This window comes from Protopterus annectens, chromosome 5.part0 (genome assembly GCF_019279795.1).
Source record: "Protopterus annectens isolate FY-2018-M chromosome 5.part0, PAN1.0, whole genome shotgun sequence".
NCBI classification, from domain to species: Eukaryota; Metazoa; Chordata; order Ceratodontiformes; family Protopteridae; genus Protopterus; species Protopterus annectens.
In genome coordinates, this window is record NC_056735.1 from 1,848,695,067 (window position 1) to 1,848,719,153 (window position 24,087).

The window sequence follows — 24,087 nt, forward strand, 5'->3', positions numbered from 1 at the left end:
AAGTGTGACCCTTGACTCTAGGAGATGGCAGTGTTGCTGTGACACCTTGACACTATGTACAAAATAAGAAAAAGGAGCTTGATGCTGATACCAGTACTGATAAAAAACAAAAGTAAAATGGTATAAGTTAGTCCTACCAGTAGAGGAGGGGGTATTGGGCATACTGGAAGTGAAAACCTATTTATTACACAGCAACACAAATCAGGTTAATGTATTTACTCCAGTATAAGCAATATGTACCCACATGGAACAAATGATACAGGCAGAAGAGGTGAGTTGGAAGGGGAATATGGTTTAGAGTTCTGGACTCAAAAAACAGATCAGGGGCACAGAGAGACAGGTGGAACTATATGTTATTGGATCAAATATAAAGAGGCAGGGGGCCACAGATATTGAGATTCAATAAGGAATCTAAGGAGGGAGGCTAGATAATGGGAACTGGCTTCAAAAAGATGGAAATTCCTGGAAATCACATAAGAATAAATAGAGAATGGTGACACATTAATGAGTTGAGAAAAAGCAAAATATAAGTTTGGCTTAATGCAATGATATTGTTTTGTATACATGTGATTAACAATAAATTTTAAAAGATTTAAAGGGCAAGAATTGGGACAAGGTAATTTACAATTTAGGATAAACGTATTGATAGAAGGTTGAACATAAAGAGTAATGACAATAAAACTTATAATCAGGGTATATGTGTGCTTGATTGACAATTTTAAGGGTTGTGAAAATAATCTAAAACACAGATGGAGTGAGAGATTGGTGAGTGACTTTTCAAAGGAACACTGGAAAAGATATGTTTACCATCAAAATCAGTCATGAAGGTGAGAAAACCTAGAATCTTTGTATGATGTATATATGCAAATGTCTTTATATACTACAAAGACTACACAGAATACTCCCACAAATAAGAGCTTCAGGTATAATAATATGATCTTGGAACATGGGAATGCATTTATTTGAGAAACTTAAAAAGTGTATCTGCAAATCAGATACAAATATTATGCTTACATGAAAATTAATGCTGTTAAATTAGGCCATTGAGTTGAAAATCACACGCAGTACATAGGACCTGTGGAGTTAATGGAAGAAATAGAGAACAGGAATGTTCAGTAATAAAGACTAGAACTGGGAAACATGTTAACAAAAAATGGTAACAATGGCAAAGAGTATTAAATAATGAGTAAAGAGAGCTTGCATAGAAGGCAAGGATTGTTTAACTATATAAGTTCCTATGAACAAACCATGGAAGATGGAAGCAGAGGCATAGCATGTATATAGAGTGTGAGAGAGAGAGAGAGAGAGAGAGACATAGACAGAAATAATGTACTGTGTAAATGTAAACAGTAGGGCACTGAGATGGATGTTCTAAATCTGTTCTATAGTTAGTTTGTAAATATTAGTTTGTTTAAAATCATAGGGGCAATGTTTGGGAACAATTATGAAAATGAAATGATGAGGTACTTGCACTGAATACTAATGATAAAGATATAGTTAACTGTGTGTTAAATAGTAATTTAAATTTTATGAGCAATGGGTGATTGACATAGAGTTTTTTATCTAAATTGTATAAAAATATCATGACTTATAAATATAAAAGCAGTCAAGTGACACGTGTAACTGCACAGTGTGTAAGAAAGAATATTAAGCCATGTTGTTATAATAAACACTGGCACCTGATAAAAAGACCTATATTTCTGAAGATGCAGTTATGCAAAAAGCTGCTCTTGACAAAGCTGTGGCACAAGGAAAAATTACTAAAAACTGGGGACACTGGAGTGTTTGTGAAAAATGTTTCATCGCTGTACACCATGCAAAAAAGAAGCTTAATTATCCCTGCAATCGGGATGTCTAGAGACAGGTGGGGAGTTCAAGATGCTATATCCAGCTGTCTTCAAAATATTTTTTTTGGATGATCAAATACATTTTTCAATGCAGAACAGACTAAGAAGGAAATAAAAATGTTAGCCAACAAAGAGTAATTTAACAACCTCAAAAGGATTTTTCTTCTCATTCTTCTAACACTAACAAAGACCCTAGAAAGTATTTGCCAGTGCAGCCCTAGCCATTCTTCCAAGGAAAAAATGATGGTCCAACAGGAAAAATCACAGGAGCTGACTAGACAAATTAGGCATAACTTGGACATGAACCAGAGACCAGTGATAGGATGTTGACAGGAGGAGAATGAAGCCCTGCAATAATGTGAATTTAGTGAATAACTGGAAGAATTGTAAAGTGTCATTCCCATTAGAAGAAGTTTAGACTGGACATTTGATGACTGTTAAATTGATGATAGGATTCTAAAGCATAATTCCTACTTTGTCATTAATATATAGTAAGACAATGAAGGGACTAAAAATGAAAGTGTAAGGAAACATGCTTGTTTTAGTAATAATTGTATAATAAAGGTTATATTGGAAAGTAATTTTATTTAGTATCCAGTGGTATTTTAAAAGTGGGGTATGGGGGGAGTCTTATCAGTGGCTGCTGTTTATGCCAGTGACATTAAAGCAAGAAAGTACTTTTCTTGAGTGTAAAGTATCCATATTTTACCCTGTAGCAATATAAAGGCTGGATATAAGCAATATAATGTTATGATTCTGGGCTGCTGGGGGATGTAAAAGTGCACTGATCATATTATATGTGCAATATACATTTTCCCATTTTTATACTGTTTTAGTTTATATTGCAGATAAATTATTGTTTTTAATCAAACAGGCTAGAAAATGAAAAACATGACAGAAATTCCTAGAACTATGCAATAGAGTCAAAAAGCTAATACAGGAGGACAAAATCCAATACTAACAGTCTGCCCTCAACTCCTCCCAACAGAACCCCAAACAATTCTGGACCTCCATAAACTACATCCTCCACCCAGGTAAAATCAATACCCTACACCTAACATTCCTCACTCCCCAGAAAATATTGCTACCTCATTCAACATACACTTCACACAAACCATACTATCACTAGCTAGACAACACAACCCCCTCCCTTACACCCCACACCTTCACCCAGTAATTTCCCCACACTCTTCTCATTTTCTCCCATTCCTACCTCCAACATAAGAAAACTCTTAACTAAACTTAAACCCACAAAATTAGCAGTAGACAACCTCCCAAGTGAATTCCTACAAATTGCAGCTGATGCCCTAGCCTACCCAGTATCCATCTTGATTAACCGATCTCTGTCAGAATGCTACGTCCCTACACTATGGAAAATATCACACATCATTCCCCTTCACAAAGGCGGCCCCTCCACAGAACTAACCAACTACCACCCCTTAGCGATTCTATCTCCCCTCTCCAAAATACTAGAGAGATGCATTCACTCTCAAATCTCAGACTACCTCCTTACTAACAACCTCCTTTCTAATACTCACCATGGTTTCCGACCAAACCATAGCACCACCACTGCCTTATTCTCTTTTACTAACACTATCCTTCACCATAAAAACAATGGCCATCTCTCCTCTGCTACTTTCCTAGACCTATCTAAAGCATTTAACACGGTCCCACACAAACAACTCCTCTCTGTACTCAATAACCTATCCTTTTCTCAATCAGTCAACAACTGGTTTCAAAGTTACTTGTCTGACCGCCAGCAATCTGTTGTATGGCAAAATGACATATTTCCCCAACTACCTGTCTCTATTGGTGTTCCCCAAGGATCCATCCTTGGATCCCTACTCTTCTCTATTTTCACCAGTAATCTAGCCTCTGCCACCAAACATGGCACACTCATACAATATGCAGATGACTCAACCATCATCTGCTCAGCCCAGTCCCTACCCAAACTGCAAAAGGTCACACAGGATGCCTTTTCCTCTGTTGAAACTTGGCTATCCGATGCCCAGTTAATACTCAACCCAAACAAAACTAAACTCCTCATCTTCAAACCCACCAAACATACTCAAAACAACTCTCACTTTAACATCACAGCAAAAGACAATACCACTATCCACCCAACAGATCACACTACATTTCTAGGAGTTGAAATAGACACCAATCTCAAATTTGACATTCACATATCCATGACCATGAACAAAGTCCACCAAAAACTAGGAGCCTTATACAGAAATAAGCAACTCCTCACCAAAGCAGCTAGGATTTCAGTTGCAAATTTGCACCTTATCTCCACCCTACTTTATGCCTCTCCAATATATACCAACCTAAGGCAATGCGATCTAAATAAACTTGAGACTTGCTACAACAAAATCGCCAAATTCGCCACCAGGGCATCCTACCACAGTCACCACTGTCTCTCACTTACTGAAATAGGCTGGCTAGAACTCCCTCACCTCCTTCAATGGTATCAACTTGCACTCGACCACAAACTGGTTAACCATCCTCTAAAGGTCCCATCCCTCCAGTATCTACTCCAACCCTATCGCACCACCAGACCACTACGATCCAGCAACAAAAATCAATTGCAGGTTATTAGAGCCAATAACACTGCTGGAGAAGCACTATTCTCCAGCGCTATAGCCAAATTATGGAACACTCCCCCCACAATGACCACTCTACCATCATGCACCCACTTCAAAGCTTTACTTAAAGCGCACCTAAAAACATGCTGGCTATGCCCTTGTAACTCTCCCCTCTAACTTTTCCCACTCCATCTACCCTCTACCTCTCTTCCACCCCACAAACTACCTTTGATTATAGCAAGCTCTGATACTTCCATGCCTATCTACTTATTATATGGCAGTAACTTCTTATTGTAACAATTGTTAATATCTGCTATGACTTCATGGATAGAACAGATGGTAGTTATCTACTGAATGTACTATTTTCTTCATCTGTAACTATGTTTGTCATATTTTAATTGCTAGGATTCATCTGTAACTATGTCTGTAATATTTTAATTTGTGGAGCTTTTCTCCCCGGGCCTCCGCTGAAAATGGACCTGCATCCAGTCGGACATTCCCGGTCAACAAATGTAAATAAATAAATAAATAATAAATAAATATTCTTTTCCAGTTTCTGAAAAGAACTGTTTATTTTTTTCCATTAGCATGTGCTTTTTTAGCTGATAAAAGAAGAAAACAAGTTGAAGCAATTAATCATGAAAGGTCTGACCAGTTTGCAGTGAATGACCTGTACCAGAGTCCTCTCTAATATCTGTAAAACTATAAGCTGTTTTTCCTATCTGCAAATGTTTTCATTTGGAAACCATACAGATTAATCAAGAATGGAATGAACAATTTGTACTGAGTTATTTGTATAAGAAACATTATAAGTAGTATATCTAGCACTTGTTACATAAGACCAAATGTCAGGGTTCATTTTAGTAAACAGAGCATATTAGTGAGATCCATTTGTCCATTCAAAAAGCGTGTCCACTTATTTTTCTCATAGGAATTATCACACTTCTGTTGGTTATGTGAGGTAGATTGCCAAAGGAAAGACTCACAGTTCTCTGAACAGTGTATTTAGCTATCTTGTCAGTTACCATACCTCCTAATCCATTTTCTCAAGAACTGTGGACAAAGCCAAAAATAATGGGGGGAACAAAGGCTGAAAATCAGGATTAACTTGTAAATAATTTTCTAATTCACTTGGAAATTTAACAAACTTGTTATGTGACAGTCTAGCCATACTGGGAAACAAAACTTAAATACCAGGGTTAAAGAAGAGGGGCAAAAGACAAATAGGAAAGTCTACGAAAAAAGAGAAGACATAGTGTTTACAGCAATGGCAAATTTAAGCATAGTTTCATGGAATGTTAATGTGCTGACTGCTGAAGAAGAGAAATGTTGGATATTGGCATATATTTGTAAGTGTATGTTGCAAGTGGTTATCCTTATACTTATGTACACTAGAATATAAGGATTTAATGAAGAGAAGTTGTAGGGAGTGCTATAGCAATCAGTTCAATGAAGAGAGAAGGGCTGGTATTCATTTTGATAGAGAAGAACACTAACATAAAGATTGCATTTTTTCCAAACATGTTTTCATATTGTAATCTGCTTCTTGAACTAAATGTTGTAGAATATTCTTACATCTGTGAATATGTATATATATATATATATATATATATATATATATATATATATATATATATATATATATATATATATATATTTATCTATAAATGTTTTGTTGATTTATTATATGATCCAATTCACCCAGGCTGTGCCTGCAAATGGTCCACTGAGATCAGTGCACTACCCTGCTAAACAAATATAAATAAATACATTAATTAATTAATTAATTAATTAATTAATTAATTAATTAATTGAAGAGGAGAGGGCTGATCTGAAAGGCAAATTTATTTTGTTGACAGGTTATTGGAGTAGCAGGAGAATTACATTAATTAAGTTTTATTTATAGTGTAAGACAAAATAAGAGACATAAAAGGCTTGGTTGGAAAAATAATTGTTTTTTCACTGGGAATATTATTAACAGGAGGAGACTGAAATTTGCTTGGTAACAAGGGGGATGTTTCTGGTGGACTGAGGTGCAAAGTATTACCAAAAGAAGTGAGATACATAGACAGATGTCTAAGACTTTTTGGGTTAAGGGATACCATTAAATATTGTATGGCATACAGGAAATTTACACATCATGTATACAGAAAGATAAAAACTGGTGGTTTTGTATGAGGTTCTCATCCTTGATAACCACTTGAATATTCTTTCTAACCATGCACCCATTATTTTCAAAATAAAATCTCTATATCAGACAGGGATTTGAAGACATTGTCAGTATATCAGACTGTGATTTGAAGACATTATCATTTCATGGTGCATCTACTAAGAAAACAGAAATTTTGAGACTGTGTCCAGGATGTTTTACATTCATAGCTGATTAATTTGGAACATGATATTAGTGTCAAGGCAGATGACTGGGAGAACCTTGAGGCTTGCTTTGGTAAGAAGTTATTTCAGGAGAAAGGGAAGAATGGAAAATGAGTAATAGATGGCACCTTATTGAGCAGGTTTACAACTCAGGGTAAGCAAAAGTAGATGAGAACTCAGGAAAAGGATCTATGGAAGACAATAAAGAAAAAACAGAGAAAGCATATAGTGACTATGAATGAATACAGGTGGATGGCCTTAAAACAAATGTTACTTTTTAAATGAGTTCCAAACCCACTAAAAGGATTCAGAAGATGAAAAGCTTTATAACTAAAGAAAAGGATTCCCATTCTAGTAGAACGGAAACAGACCCAGACAAGACACTGGAAATATTTATAAAATATTATACATAGCTGGGTAAAGATGAGAAAGGAGAAGAGGAGTGGATTGGGAAAGTATAGATTTTTGGGGGGATTAACAGTCCCACATATATCTGAAAAGGAAGGCTTAGACCTTTTAACAACAATAACTCAGGAAAAAATCATATGGGCAATGAAGCATCAGGCGACCAGAAAAACACCAGGAATGGATGGAATGTGGGCAGGGATCTGGAAGATGGGGGACTAATTAAATTATGGCAAACATAAATCAGTGGTCTCCTGCAGGAGGCCACATTCTGAAAACCTGGGCTAAAGCAGTCATGGTGGTGATATCTAAAGGTAAGGCTCCGTCTAGCCCATCTTAGTATTGAATCATGACTATAATGTATTTATGACTATTTTAGTTAAAAGGCCATCACAGATACTGACCAGAGTAATATATGAATATCAGTGCAGATTTATTAAAGGGAGACAAACAGTTAATAAAAAAATCAATAAAACCCTCCAACTTCAACAAGAAGAAGAACAGAGAAAGATAAGTTACTGATGACAGGGCTATGTGCTGAGAAGACATTTAACAGGGTGAGGCGGGAGTGTTTGTTTTATGTGATGCACAAATTTACAACACTGGATAGGTGGATAGCAGTTAGGAAAATATATACAAAAGCAGAGGTACCTAACATAACAGGTACCCGCTCAGAGGAATTTAAGGTTATGAGGGGGACCAATCTAGTCTTCCAGCTGTCTCCTCTGTTGTTTGCAGTATAAATAAAACTACTGTCAAGTGAACTGAGAAGATTAACACTTAAGACAATCATTACTGTATTGGGAATAACAGGTTTGATGGTCAAGAGAAAGTGCTGGTATTTGCCGATGATCTTATACTGTACTTAACAGATCCCGAGAAAGATGTACCATAACTATGAGGTTCTTAAGGGGTTATAACAAGATAGCATTTTATGAAGTAAATGATGAGAAACCAAAGGCAGTACTATTAATTATGCCCCAACCATTGAAATGATGCAGACTAAACCTTTCTTTGGGGCCACGAAAAGATGAGGTATTTAAATCTGTATAAAAAAGGAGGTAGCCAGCAGGCAAATGTGGGATGAACCAGAAAAGAAAATAGTATAATGTATCAGGCATTACAAAAAAATCTGTTATGGTGAGGAAAGTAAAGTCCAGGCTGTAAAGGTATTCTTAGTCCCATTAGTTTTATAAACAGGACAGGCATAATTTTCAAGACCTGACAGTAAGATGTGGGAAAGAATAAACAAAGAAATAGCCTCTTTATTTTTTTTTGAATGATTCCTCCCACATTTCAAAGAGATGAAAGTGGTTTGGACACCCTAAAGTGGCCATAGATATGGGTGCATGAATGTGTGTGTCTGTATGTGTGATATGGAAGAAAAACTACAGCAGGGCTAGCTACCTGGAAGTGTGACCCTTGACTCTAGGAGATGGCAGTGTTGCTGTGACACCTTGACACTATGTACAAAATAAGAAAAAGGAGCTTGATGCTGATACCAGTATTGATAAAAAAACAAAAGTAAAATGGTATAAGTTAGTCCTACCAGTGGAGGAGGGGGTATCGGGCATACTGGAAGTGAAAACCTATTTATTACACAGCAACACAAATCAGGTTAATGTATTTACTCCAGTATAAGCAATATGTACCCACATGGAACAAATGATACAGGCAGAAGAGGTGAGTTGGAAGGGGAATATGGTTTAGAGTTCTGGACTCAAAAAACAGATCAGGGGCACAGAGAGACAGGTGGAACTATATGTTATTGGATCAAATATAAAGAGGCAGGGGGCCCACAGATATTGAGAATCAGTAAGGAACCTAAGGAGGGAGGCTAGATAATGGGAACTGGCTGCAAAAAGATGGAAATTCCTGGAAATCACTTAAGAATAAATAGAGAATGGTGACACATTAATGAGTTGAGAAAAAGCAAAATATAAGTTTGGCTTAATGCAATGATATTGTTTTGTATACATGTGATTAACAATACATTTTAAAAGATTAAAAGGGCAAGAATTGGGACAAGGTAATTTACAATTTAGGATAAACTTATTGATAGAAGGTTGAACATAAAGAGTAATGACAGTGAAACTTATAATCAGGGTATATGTGTGCTTGACTGACAATTTTAAGGGTTGTGAAAATAATCTAAAACACAGATGGAGTGAGAGATTGGTGAGTGACTTTTCAAAGGAACACTGGAAAAGATATGTTTACCATCAAAATTGGTCATGAAGGTGAGAAAACCTAGAATCTTTGTATGATGTATATATGCAAATATCTTTATATACTACAAAGACTACACAGAATGCTCCCACAAATAAGAGCTTCAGGTATAATAATATGATCTTGGAACATGGGAATGCATTTCTTTGGGAAACTTAAAAAGTGTATCTGCAAATCAGATACAAATATTATGGTTACATGAAAATTAATGTTGTTAAATAAAGCCATTGAGTTGAAAATCTCAGGCATTACATAGGTCCTGTGGGGTTAATGGAGGAAATAGGTAACAGGAATGTTTAGTAATAAAGGCTAATACTGGGAAACATGTTAACAAAAAAAGAGTATTATATAATGAGTAAAGAGAGTTTGCATAGAAGACAAGGATGGTTAAACTATACAAGTTCCAGTGAATAGACCATGGAAGGTGGAAATAGAGGCATACCATGTATATAGAGTGAGAGAGAAAGACATAGCCAGAAATAATCTACTGTGTAAATGTAAACAGCAGGGCACTGAGATGGATGTTCTAAATCTGTTCTATAGTTAGTAAATATTAGTTTGTTTAAAATCATAGGGACAGTGTTTGGTAACAATGATGTAAACAAAATGATGAAGTACTTGCACTGAATACTTATGATAAAAATATGGTTAACTGTGTGTTAAATAGTAAATTAAATTTTATGAACAATGGGTGATTGATGTAGAGGTTTTTATCTAAATTGTATAAAGATAACATGGCTTATAAATATAAAAGCAGCCAAGTGACACACGTAACTGCACAGTGTGTAAGAAAGAATATTAAGCCATGTTGTTATAATAAACACTGGCACCTGAAAAAAAGACCTATATTTCTGAAGATGCAGTTATGCAAAACGCTGCTCTTGACAAAGCTGTGGAACAAGGGGAAAGTACTAAAAATTGGGGACATCAGAGTGTTTGTGGAAAATGTTTTGTCACTGTACACCATGCAAAAAAGAAGCTTAATTATCCTGCAATCAGGGGATGACAAGAGGCAGGTGGGAGGTTCAAGATGCTCTATCCAGCTGTCTTCAAAATATTTTTCTTGGATGATCAAATACATTTTTCAATGCAGAACAGGCTAAGGAGGAAATAAAAATGTTAGCCAACAAAGAGTAATTTAACAACATCAAAAGGATTCTTCTTCTCATTCATCTAACAATAACAAAGACCATATAGAGAATTTGCCAGTGAAGCCCTAGCTATTCTTCCAAGGAAAAAATGATGGTTCAACAGGAAAAATCACAGGAGCTGACTAGAGAAATCAGGCATAACTTGGACATGAACCAGTGACAGTGATAGGATGCTGACAGAAGGAGAATGAAGCCCTGCAATAATGTGAATTTGAGGCAGTCACCAAAGCTGTAGATGAGGGTAAGGTGGTTCACACAGCCTATCTTGACCCCGCCAAGGCTTTCTACACCATCCCCCATTCTGGAATTATAGCTAAACTCACTAAGCTAGGTATAAATCCCTATGTCACAAGATGGGTTGCCATTTGGCTCACTGACAGAACCCACACTGTAAAAGTTGCAGACTCCAAATCTGACTTCAAACTAGTGACAAGTGAGGTACCACAGGGTTCAGTCCTGGGACCTCTCCTGTTTGGTATCTACTTCTCTGAAGTACATGATAATACAGAAGGCCTTTGGCTAACAAAGTTTGCCGATGACTGCAAACTAGGAGCCATAGTTGAGTCCCCAAATGATGTGGATACCCTACAGAAGGGCCTCATTGAGACAGATGCCTGGTGTCAGAGCCATGGCCTCAAGCTCAATGCCAAAAAGTGCATTGTCATCCCCTTTGGTAAAAACTCTGTACCCATGAACTATCACATAAGCGGTAGTCTACTTAACACCGAATGTGTGATAAGAGACCTGGGGACCCGGGGGGACAGTAGTCTCTCCTTTGATAATTACCTCGGCACATTAGTCAGGAAATCTTTCTACATGGCACACAAAAGGGTTCTCATCTAGGAAAAAAGAGGTCATTGTTCCCCTCTACTCAACACTCATTAGACCCATTATGGAGTACAATGCCCCTTTTGGAATATACCTCACAAGACATCTGCAGCAGCTGGAAAGACCACAGAAGTAGCTCACAAAGAGGATTAGTCACCTCAAACAGATGCCCTACACTGAACATCTCAAGAAACTCCAGCTTTACTCCATAGCATATCACCTACTCCAAGGTGATCTCTGCCTAACATATAAAGCTATGTCAGACTCAGAGCTGTTGGACATGCTACACCTAAAGAAGTCCCAATCCCTCTGAGCTACATGCTCTAGGGACCTAAACCTTGTCACCACAATAAACAGGACATGCTGGAGGGATAGATTCCTGTCTGAGAGACTTCCCATACTCTGGAACAAGCTACCCATCTATATCAAGCAAAGTTCCTCACTCTTCAAGAAAAATCTTGATAAGTGGATGGGAAATAGGAAATACACCCTTGGGATCACTTCTCTGGTTTTGCTTGACAAGGTCACAGGAAAATAACTTTCTTGTGTGGCGTAAGCCAGGGAACCCTGTTGGCAAGGTTTACTTAGGCCCTTGGGCTGATAGCCTAGTACCTACCTATGAACCTATGAACCTATGGATAACTGGAAGAATTGTAAACTGCAATTCCCATTAGAAGAAGTTTAGACTGGACGTTTGATGACTGTTAAATTGATGATAGGATTCTAAAGTATAATTCCTACTTTGTCCTTAATATATAGAAAGATAATAAAGGGACTAAAAATGAAACTGTAAGGAAACATGCTTATTTTAGTAATAATTGTATAATAAAGGTTATATTGAAAAGTAATTTTATTTAGTATCCAGTGGTATTTTAAAAGTGAGGTATGGGGGGAGTCTTATTAGTGACTGCTATTTATACCAGTGACATTAAAGCAAAAAAGTACTTTTCTTAAGTGTAATGTATCCATATTGTACCCTGTAGCAATATAAAGGCTGGATATAAGCAATATAATTTTATGATTTTGGGCTGCTGGGGGATGTAAAAGTGCACTGATCATATACATTTTCCCATTTTATACTAATGTTTTAGTTTATATTATAGAGAAATTATTGCTTTTAAGCAAACAGGCTAAAAAATGAAAAACATGAAAAATTATAGTTTTCTAGTTTTTGAAAAGAACTGTTTATTTATGTGCTTTTTAGCTGATGAAAAGAAAGAAAACAAGTGGAAGCAATTAATCATGAGAGGTCTGACCAGTTTGCAGTTAACGACCTGTACCAGAGTCCTCTCTAATATCTGTAAAGCTATTAGCTGTTTTTCCTATCTGCAAATATTTTCAGTTGGAAACCATACAGATTAATCAAGAATGGAATGAACGATTTGTACTGAGTTATTTGTATAAGAAACATTATAAGTAGTATTTAAAGGGGAACTAAAAGCAGTTCAATGAGAATAATGGAATCTTGAAGTGTGGAAAGTGAATGCTTTTGCAAGTAGTTGTATCCCCATCTATTTTAGCACTTCAGTGCATTAGCTACAAAAGTGCATAATTTATTTTATTCAAGAATAGTTTTTGCACTTTTTTCTTAAGAATAAACGTTAGTTTACTTAGAGTATGCACGTTGTTTTTAATATTTGGGAGGAAAATAAAAGAAGGACAAGGACAAATGATATGTGGGTAAGCATTAAGCATGATTAAACACAACTTTAGAATATTTAAAGACTCTGGGTGCAGCGATCAATTTAAGGCAACTGCCTCTATATGAGGATAATATCCATTTTTGAAAATATTTATAGTTTTGTTTATTTACTGTGAGTTAAAAGGGGTTGGGGTTTGAAAATGTATTCACATTTTATGTTTTTGTTTCTGGTGTGCTTTAATTTAAGCAAAACAGTCTGAGAAATTTGACATGGATTCAAATAAAGATATGAAGCAACAACTGCATGGAATATCAGTTTGTCAAACATTGGTGTATGCATGTAAATTGCAATTTGAAATCATTTATGCAAAAGAACTGGCATACAATATGTGGAAGTAACAGATTTTTTTTCAGAATGGCTGACTTATCAATACTAACATGGAATGTAAATGGCATTACAGGTAGAGAAAAAAGCAAATAGTGCTGAATTATATTAAGGAGTGTAGAATGTAAATAACAATATTACAGGAAACACCTTTTGGATGGAAATGAGCATGTGAGTTTGACAAATAAAGGATTTTAGAATAGATATTTGGCAGAGTACCTTGGATAAAGGAAAATGGAGTAATAAAACTTATTGTAAGATGGGTTACAATGTGATAGAAGCAGATAAAAAGACAATAATTATAGATCCATGGTAATAAGGGTTACTGGCAAGGAAGTAGGCTTTCATTGAAATGCATTTATACTCCACCTAAAACAGCTATTAGTGAACTTAAGAGAAGTTTGAAAGGAATAATAAGCTTTCATCATAAAATATTTATGAGTAGAGACTGTATTTATAATAATGAGGATATATTAAGATGGCCCTAGAAGGGAAAATACAACAAAATAAGATGCATTTCAGAAGAAATATATCAGAATATTCAATATGAAAGATGTGACATCAGTAGCAGGAAATCAAGCTTTATGTATTATTCCACAGGCTATAATAACTGGGCCAGAATGGACAGACATTATATTTCACAGAAAACTGGTGTTTAATTGAAGGCTGAGAGACACATCCAATAATTACTGTAGATAAATCACCAATAAAAATAAGATAAAAATTTACAGTGAAGAAGTGCAAAGAAATACTGGTTCTTTCTTATTTATATGTTAAAAAGAGAGGAATTTAAGAAATGGGTAGTGGAGATGATTTAAAAGTTATTAGGGAAAATATAAATTTGTTCAGAAAGATATCCAAGGAGTCAAATAAAATGTAAATAGCATTTAAAATATGGTAGAAATAGCAGAGAAAGAGATGTGCAAAAGAATTAATAGGAATTATCTGGCGGGGTGGACCTAAATATAATATTGCAGAAGACAGGCAATCTCACAGAACAGGAGCAATTGCTGAGTGCTAAAGGGAAAATAAGGATCATAGGATCATAGGAGGTTACTAGGCTAATGGCCCTGGTGCCCTTACAAGCCTAGCCAAGAGCTTATCCCCAAAAAGAAACCTCAGTCAGCACCTGTCACCCCTGTCAATGAGGGACACAGGTGGAACCCCTGGTACAAATTTGTGGTTTCCCATCCACTCATCAAGGTTGCGATTGAAGAGGGTCAGCGAGGTGCTCTGTTTGATGTGTATGGGAAGTCTGTTCCAGAAACGGGGAAGCCTCTGTGAGACAAACTTGTCTCTCCAGCAGGTTTTGTTGAATTTGCATATTAGATTCAGGACGTTTGAGCGGGTAATGCGCAAGGAGTTAGTCTTACAGATATGAAGCATCTCTAGTAGGCCAGGGTCCGAGATTGCCTTGCATGCGAGACACAGATCATCTCTGAACAATCTGTATGATACTGAGTAGAGTGATAGTGATTCCTTATATCCAAAGCTCACAGTAATACCAATACGCAGTACATGAAACAAAAAAAGTCTGGTCTGTCACTCCAAGTATTCCAAAAACACTTCTGTGCGCCAAAGAAAAAGATTTATTAAGCAAAGCTTTCGGGTTAACCACCCTTCATCAGTACATACTGATGAAGGGTGGTTAACCCGAAAGCTTTGCTTAATAAATCTTTTTCTTTGGCGCACAGAAGTGTTTTTGGAATACTTGGAGTGACAGACAAGACTTTTTTTGTTTCATGTAGAGTGATAGTGATTTCAGCCTATCCGCACAGGATAGATGTTGGAGGCCATGGATTCTATTTCTGAGGTATTTCTGTGGCCTTTTCAGTTGGTGCAGATGTTTGAAGTGGTACATACCAAATGAGACATTATACTCAATTATTGGTCTAATGAGAGAGGAGTATAGAGAGGCAATAACCTTCTTTTTTCTGGGTGTATTCCCTTAACTTATGAGATGAATCAAGTAAAAGGCTTTTCTGACCAGTGTCTCTACATGATGGTCAAATGTGAGATTGTTATCGACCTGGGTACCAAAATTTCTCACCACAAGTTCTGTGTTTAGAGGGTTGCCATTGATGTGGTAATCAGTAGGGGCCATGTTTCTGACAAATGGTATGATTATACTTTTTTTTTGCATTTAGCTTAAGGCCATGACTTTGGCACCAGTCATTAGTTGCTATGAGACCCTCTTGGAGTATGTTAACATCATTTGGGGAGTCAATGACAGCACTCAACTAAAAGTCATCTGCAAACTTGGTCAGCCACAGGCCTTTTGTCTTTGTCTGGACCTCTGAGAAGTAGATGCCGAACAGTAGGAGTTCCAGGACAGATCCCTGGGGAACTCCACTAGTGACGGGTTTGCTACTGGAGGTGGGGGTGCCTATTTTGACTTTGAGGTTCTTGTCGGTGAGCCAGTTGGCCTCCCACCTGATGAGACAGGGATTTACACCAAGTTGTGTTAGCTTTTCGATGATGTCTGAGTGGGGGATTGTTTATGCACAAACAACATCTATTGAGATTTTTATATATTTATATATGTATACTTGTGCAATATATTAAATATATGCATTTAATATATGTCTTTTACATATTTTAACATATATATATATATATATATATATGTGTGTGTGTGTGTGTGTGTGTGTGTTTTAGCTACTATATTCATAAATTTATGTATATAAAATGCATTGGGGGATTGTTTAATTGTTTAATTGATTGAAGATGTTGGGTTTATTTAAATGAGTGGCGTGAACTTTGTTGTTGACTCTAATAATGTTTCCGTGCTAGGAAATGAAAGTGCTTAGTCCGTTTGCTTTTTGTTTAAATTTACTGTCTATTGGAAATAAATAGTTGTTTGCTTTAGAGGTGGCCTTTATTGTGCTGGAAAACTACTGGACAATTTGTGGTTATGAGTGGGGGATTGTGTCAATGGCCTTGGCCAAGTCAAAGTAGGCTGTATGTACTGACTTTCCCTCATCCAGCGCCTTGGTGACAGTCTCAAAGAAGTCAACTAGGTTCAACAGGGAAGATCTGCCCTTGACAAATCTGAACTGGGTGGCATCAAGTGCTTGGAGATTGCCTATGTCCTTGTTTATGAGATCTATAATAATGTGCTGCATAGCTTTACAGATCAGACTTATCAAGCTAATGGGACAATAGTTTCCAGGGTCAGTAGTGGCACCACCTTTGTGCAAGGGGATGACAATGTCAATTCTCCACTTTGCTGGAATGAAGCCTGTACTTAGGCTGTGGTTGAATAGGGTGCTCAATGGCAAAGCCAGTTCTTGCTGGAGATGGTGCAGAATACAACCGGAGATACCATCAGGTCCCATGGAAGCTGTGTTCTTTGCCTTGGATAGTGTGTTGAACACTTGCTCTGGAGATGTGAGGTGCAGGACAAGTATCGGGGATGTTGAAAGGGCCTTTGAGGGGGACAGGGGAGTGAAGTTTGCTCTGAACCTATCTGCTAGGAGGTTGGCTAAGTCAGCAGGATCAGCATAAGTGATACTGGTAAGTACTAATTCGGAACAAACCTGGGCTTTGCCATGGAAGTTCCTGACATAACTGAAGAAGGCTTTCTGGTTTCCCTTTGTTTTAGAGGCTAGTTTTGATTCATAATTGGCTTTGGAGGTTTTCACTAGTGGTCTAATTTGCTTGTTGAGGCTAAGGAGGTTGTTTTTCCAACTTGGAATTTCTTCCTTTTTACCCTTGGACAACACTTTCTTCCTTATGTTGTAAAGCCTGTTGATAGAGGATGTCCATCAAACAGGTTTGTGTTTTCTTGAGGAGCAGGTTTTAGTTCTGTTGGGTATGGCTGAGTCCATGCAGTTGTACAGGTGCTTGTATACTGCATTGGAATAATGTTCAGCATAGTTGTCTGCATCGTCTGAGGGGAGTGGTGGTGTGAAGCTACAGATATCCTCCCTTAGTAGGTTATAGTCAGCTTTTGAAAATTTTTTTTAGCTTGATTACAGCAGGGGGTGGGATAGAAACTTTGAATGAGACAGTCCAATGATCTGATCTCACCAGGGAAGAACATACTATGGGAGTGGTATAGCGGCCGCTCATGTTGGTGAGAACCAAATCCAGAATGTTATCTCCCCTTGTGAGGGATGAAATGAGCTGGTCTAATGCGTTAGAACTGATGAAGTCAAAGAATTGTTGAGTGAGTGCATTAGTGCAGGAATAGTTCACCCAGTCTGTGGTGGAGTAGTTGAAGTCACGAAGGATCAGGGTGTTAGGTGGTACCTTGATGGAGTCAAGTAGATCCGGGTAAGAGGAGTTGGTGTCCTGAGACATGGAGGGGGGGTCTGTACCTGGCTATAACTTGGATGGGTGTCTTGCCAACTGTCAGTTGCACCTCAAGTAGTTCCAGTCCATCATACTGGCAGAACATTCTGGAGGTGTGCCTGTCCTTAATGAAGATAGAGACTCCACCACCCATAGTCTTCCTGACCTCATTTTGGGGTCAGAATATGTTGAATGGGGTATAGTATGGTAAGGCGGGGTGCTGTCTGCAGCCCTGAACCAAGTTTCCATGACCACACAGACATTGGCATCTTCCAATGCAAGGAGAGCTTCCAGTGAGTGCATTTTCAGGTTAAGACTCCAAGCGTTTAGCAGCATGAAATTCAATTTGCTCTTTGACAGATCTTTTATTTTGGAAGATTTGTCTTTGGGACCTTGCCTAAAAAAGGCACAATGGGGGAGGCAAAAGCCTTGGCCAAGATCTGGAATCCCAGTGGTGACAGATGGAGGCCATTTCTGGCAAAGCAATGAGGCCTGTCAGCCATGTCATCCCAGGCAGACAGATACTGGATCCCCTTGGAATGACCAGAAATTAAGCCTATTGTTGAAGTCAATTATTTTTTGTCGGTATTGTGGTAACATTATTTGTGAAGGTAGGATGCTGTTTAGTGCTAGGGTATTTGGATAATATGCATGAGTTCAAAAATGTTGCTATTAAGCAAGTATTTTTGATAATAACTCCAGAGCACAAAACATTTTTAGCACAATGACTTAGGCAACAGAAAGTAGAAAATGTGGTTGTCAAACTTAAAAAGTCTATGACAAGAAAAATAACTAGAAATCCTAGAAAATTATTAGAGATATTTCAGAAATTCTATGAAAATATGCATAAATCAGCGGCATGAAGAAACAAAGAAAATGCACAAGTGGAAATATTTATGAAAGATTTTACTATGCCAATGTCAGAGTAGGTTGAAGCTCAAGAATTAATAGCCATGATAGACAGAGATGAAATAAAACTTGTGATGTATAACCAATCAACCTGGAAGCCTCTAGGAGCAGACAGTATCCCTCTTAAAGTTTAGAAGTTAAGAGGGAAGAAAATTTTAAAGATCTTGAAAGTTTTAACGATATTTTAAAAAGGGGATAGTATGAACATCTTGAAAGAGAGCCATAGTGCCGGCATTACACAAAGAGGATAATGACCCTTCAGACCTAGCTTCATATATACCAGTTTCAGTTTTAAATCATGATTGTTGAGTGTTTACATCTATACTAGTTATGAGATTGGCAAAGCTGTTGCCAAAAGTGAGGTTTTGCGGAAAGGAGGCAAACATTTGATGCAGAGAAACATTCAATAGAGTCAGCTAGGATTTTATGGGATGGCCAATGGTAGCATTTATGTTGCCTGACAGAATAATGGGGTTAATAAGAAAGATATATGAACAGAGACAATAATTAAAGTGGGAGGGTTTCTCTCTCTGCCAAGCTGTATTGGAACAGAGGAACCAGGCAGAGATATCATCTTTCCCCTGTGTTATTTACCTTATATTTAGAACCATTAGCTAAGAAAATAATGGACTCACAGATTCAAGGATATGACTAGTACAGTAATCAAGAAAAGTTATCTTTGTTTGAGGATGATATTATTTTGTACTTGATAAATCCGAAAAAGACTTTTCATTGTTGCTGAGAGAATTTCAAATCTTTTCAGGGTATAAAATACATGAATACAAAACAAAGGCTATCGCTACAAATTATGTACCCACACATAAACTGATCCAGCAATACCCATATTTATGGGGGCATGATAAAATTAAGTATTTAGGTGTATGGATCAAAAAGTATTCTGTTACAGCAAGGATTCTGATGTGTGGGAACCGACTAAAAAAGTTAATACAAAAACAGAGAACATGTAATCTCTTGATTATGTATATAGCTAGAAAGATATGAGCAGTAAAAATGTTTTTAGTCCCTTTATGTAAAGGTCACAAATAAGTTTATCAACCAGAGGAGAATATGTATACATAATTAATAAAGAGATGAAGAAATGTATTTTGGGAGGACAAAGGGGGAAAGTTAGTTGGGGTATGTTGATTCCTTCATAGGACATAGTAGTTTAGGATTATCTGATTTGAAGAGATATTTTTGAGCTACATAGTTAAGGTCCATATACATAATTCAAGCAGAAAGTTATAAATCAAAGTGGTGATAAAAGGGGATTGAGAAATAAAAAGAGAGTACAATTTTGAATGCAATTTCTTAAGGAGAATGACAATAACCATACAGCATATTATATTCATAAATTGGCAGAAAGTATTCCAAAAACTAAGTCAACATGGGAATGGAGAAAAGTGATTTTACCAATAGGGATGACTGCAAGTAGGGGAGTAGAAAGCTGTCAAGAGGGAGCTGGAATTTACTAGAGAAAGTTAGCAAAGAAACAAATGTATTAAGAACAAATAACTAGACAGGGAAATATAATAGAGTGGGATGAGGCCAAGCAGAAATGTGGACTACAGATTAGAGCCTGCCTTCCCTACCAGGGACTAATAACAGAGTATAGGCAACGAAAAAGGGGCAGGGGAGTTTGAAGTCAAAGTCCAAGTCCATTTCAGTTTTAGTTGAGTCTAGAACAGAAGTGGCTGTTAAAAAAGTTATAATTAGTAGGGCATATAATATTGCCTAATAACTCTAATAATAAATCAGAGTAAATTAGAAAGAATTGTAAAGAGAGACTCAAAAGGCAATTTACAAAGGGGCAATATTAAGACTTCTGTGTGGCTTCCAAGCATACAACAGCCTGTAGAAATTTAGGATTGTTCATGGAAGTGTTTGTATAGGTACTTTTCGAAGCCTATGCAGACTTTAGAGAAATTTTCCTCAGGTCAATAATAAATACTGGAAGTATAATGGGAAAGAGAGAGGTAACTGGAACATGCTATTTGGGGAGTTGGCAGATTTTTAATAATTCCATACAGAGTACTTTAATGTTGGATGAGCAAATAACTGTAACTAAGAAAATAATTCTTTTGAGCTGGGATATAGGAATGGAATTGCCCAGACATAGTAAGGCATTACTAAGATTAATGGCGTCTGCCAAAAAATAAGTTATTAGAAAATGGAAATCACAATCTAAACCAATAACAAATGAAGTGCTGAATATTATAAAATAGATAAAAGAACTGGAGTTGTGATTTTAGAAAAAAGGAAGGAGCAAATTAAGTACATATAAATGGAATTTGTGAGAACAATACAAAAAGGAATAATGTTCAGGGGGAGGACTAAAGTTTGAGGGAAGACAATTAAGCAATTTTATAATGTTGGGTTTTAAATAAAAAAAAATAAAAAAATATGTGTACTCCATGAAAACAACAATGGAAATGTCATTATGGTTCATTTTCTATTATGAGTGTATGTGTACCTATGTCACTTTTCAAAACACTTTTTTAAACTGTCATGATTTAATAAAGTTGTTGAAAATAAAAAAAAATGTTTTTATTTAAGCTAACATTTTTACCTGGTGTAATGCACTGCATGGGTTGGATTCTGGGAAGGTAATGAGTATTTTGGCATTACACTCCACTTAACTTCTCCTCTGATACTGTTGCATGGTTCTCCAGCTGCCTCACTGATAGATCTCAATCAGTGAGATGGCACTCTGCACTCTCCCCTTCTCTCCCTGTAAAAATGGGTGTACCTCAAGGGTCTGTCCTAGGGCTTTTACTTTTAATATATTTACTAATCAGCTCTATACCTCCTGTAATCAGTTATTTTTAGTGCAATACGCAGATGACTCTACAGTCATCACCATAGCCAACTCTCCCTCTAAGCTCTTCTCAGCTACTCAGGCATCTTTTAACTTAGTTGAAACATGGCTCTCCAACAACCAGCTCATCCTTAACCCTAAAAAACAAAGCTGTTACTCTTCCTACCTAAAAATTCAACAATATTAAACCTTCCTTCTCCATACAGTCCATTAATAACACTCCCATGCAGGCAAAATTTAGCACTAAGCTGTTAGGCGTAACCATCGATGATCAGCTTAAATTTGACTTGCATGTTAATAACTGTATCAAAAATACTCATTCAAAACTAGGGCTCCTTTACTGTAACAAGAAAGTCCTTACCTCTGAAGCCAAGGTTACTCTCTGTCTTACCTACCTTCTACCCAGTCTAATGTACAATCTCACAAATCTTAACTCAACACTTCTGACCAAACTCGAATCTACCTGCAACAAAGTAGCTAGATTTGCTACCCAATAAAGCTACAAATCCCATCACTGTCTCTCTCTATAAAACACCTAAACTTTCTTGAATTACCCCACCAGCTTCTTCTCTCTCAGCTTCAGATCATCTATTCTGTCCTGTACTAGCTTTCCTACTGCCTGGCACTATCCCCTCTCATTTCCCATTATTCTCCCTCCAGACTTCTCCAAACCTCTAACCAAGACCTACTACAAATCTACAAACCCAAGTCTAAATTTGGATGTAAGCTGTACAGCTATCACCCTACTATTGCCTGGCATAGGCTCCCACTAGAAATCAGGACCCTTACACATCCTAAACAATTTAAGACAGCCACCAAAGATGACTTTAAAAGTCACTGGTCCTGCCACTGCACTCTCCCTCCTTAAACATCCCCTACTTCCCATACCTTAATCTACTTTCTGCCCTTAACTCACTCTTCTCACTAGCTCTCTCTAATCTTCCTTGACTACTCTTTCTACTGTCTTCTAAAATCTATTAAGCAAATCGCTTCAGAGAAACATTCTATAGTAATTGTCTTGTCTTCATGCAACTACATTATGATAAAACTGGGTTTTTGTAACCACTTACCCCAAAAATATATTCATCTTAATGACATTTTATTTATTTTTATACATATTGAATTAGTTATGCTATACTCCTGATTATTGACACTGCATAACATTGTATTGCTACTTAATGCCTTGTAATAATCCTGTAACACTGCTGTTTAATGCTAATTTATAATGAAAATTGTATAATATGTTGGAGCTTTGCTCCCCAGGCCTCCGCTGAAAAAGGGCTCTTTAGCTCAGTCGGACAAACTTGGTCAACAAATGTGAAATAAATAAATAAATAAATTACAGTGGTATAATGATACTTTGTGGATGCCTAAAAGTAGACCCACTCCTCCTCCTGATTTTTTGTCTTCTGTGACTTCTGTGATTGTCAAGCAATATAAATTCCCTGGAATATGGCTTCATCTTACCTTTTGCTTCAGTTACATACAGAAAATTGCCTTGATAGTTCACTGATGCAGCTAAAATAAAGTTTTCATTTTAATTATCTGCTGTCCTTTGAAATGAAAGTGGCTACCATTATATACATACTCATAGCAAAGGTAAGAGTATGAACTGTCATGGTACCTAATTAATGAAATAGCACTAGCGTTCTTCAGTCCACAGTGAATAGTATCTGCAGACATATTATTTTAATCCAAAACATATCATTGCCTGTTTCTAATGATGTCATTGCCCATGTCACTCTAATACTAGCTTTTCCTGTGTTCAAGTTATTGCATGTAGAACACTATCCTACTTTAGCCTATCCAGTAGAATCTGCTATACTACAGTATGCCTTAAAATCTATGGGACAGGACTGCTGTTTAAGATGGCCTATCTTCAGCACTGTAGCAGGAGATAAAACATTTATGAAAGTTGTCTTAGTCACATGGAATCAGTTTGCATAACATGCGAGGAAGGAGCAAATCTTTCATTTTTTTTTCAAAACCAAACTTCTAGATCCTTAATCAACTATTAACAAATGTTAATGTTTTAACAATAGTTGATAAACTATTTTTTTTGCTTTTACTGTCAATCAAACAGTAATTGTATGCAGCTTACTGAAATGCTTGCTCTGATATTATACCTGTTTTTTTATCCTTCACACTCCTGTTTACTTATCAGTCAGTTGTAACAATCTTGGGCAGGTCCAGTTATAGTACATCCCTTGCAGTTACCATTGTTTCAGTACTTAGAACTCAGCTGCAGTGAATGTACCTGCTGTTTTTCCCCCTGCACTGATGTGTGAAATGTTGTGTACAATCTTATTTATTGATTTGTTGTACTTTTTTCCATAATTTCACTAAATATGACATTTTCCAGTAATATGATTTTTCTTTATTTATGAAATGCTATATAATCAGTTCTACCTATGTCTTCTGTAACACAGATGTTTTCCTGAAATATTAAATGTTTTTATCTGCTGCATTGGGCTTGGATCATGCCAGAAAAGCATCCCCTGACCATACCACCTACTCAACTAACAAACAAAAGAATTAATAAATAAGTAAATCACAGTGATTCTGTTAGCCCCCCCCCCCCCCCATTTCAACCTCTCCCATGTCTTAGACCACACAAAC

General features: G+C 36.8%; 1 protein-coding gene across 2 annotated transcripts in view; it reads left to right on the forward strand.

Moving 5' to 3' along the window:
* Positions 1 to 24,087, forward strand: part of TMEM272 (transmembrane protein 272) — a 359,857-nt gene that overhangs the window by 220,337 nt on the left and 115,433 nt on the right. The gene's annotated exons all lie outside the window — the stretch shown is intronic.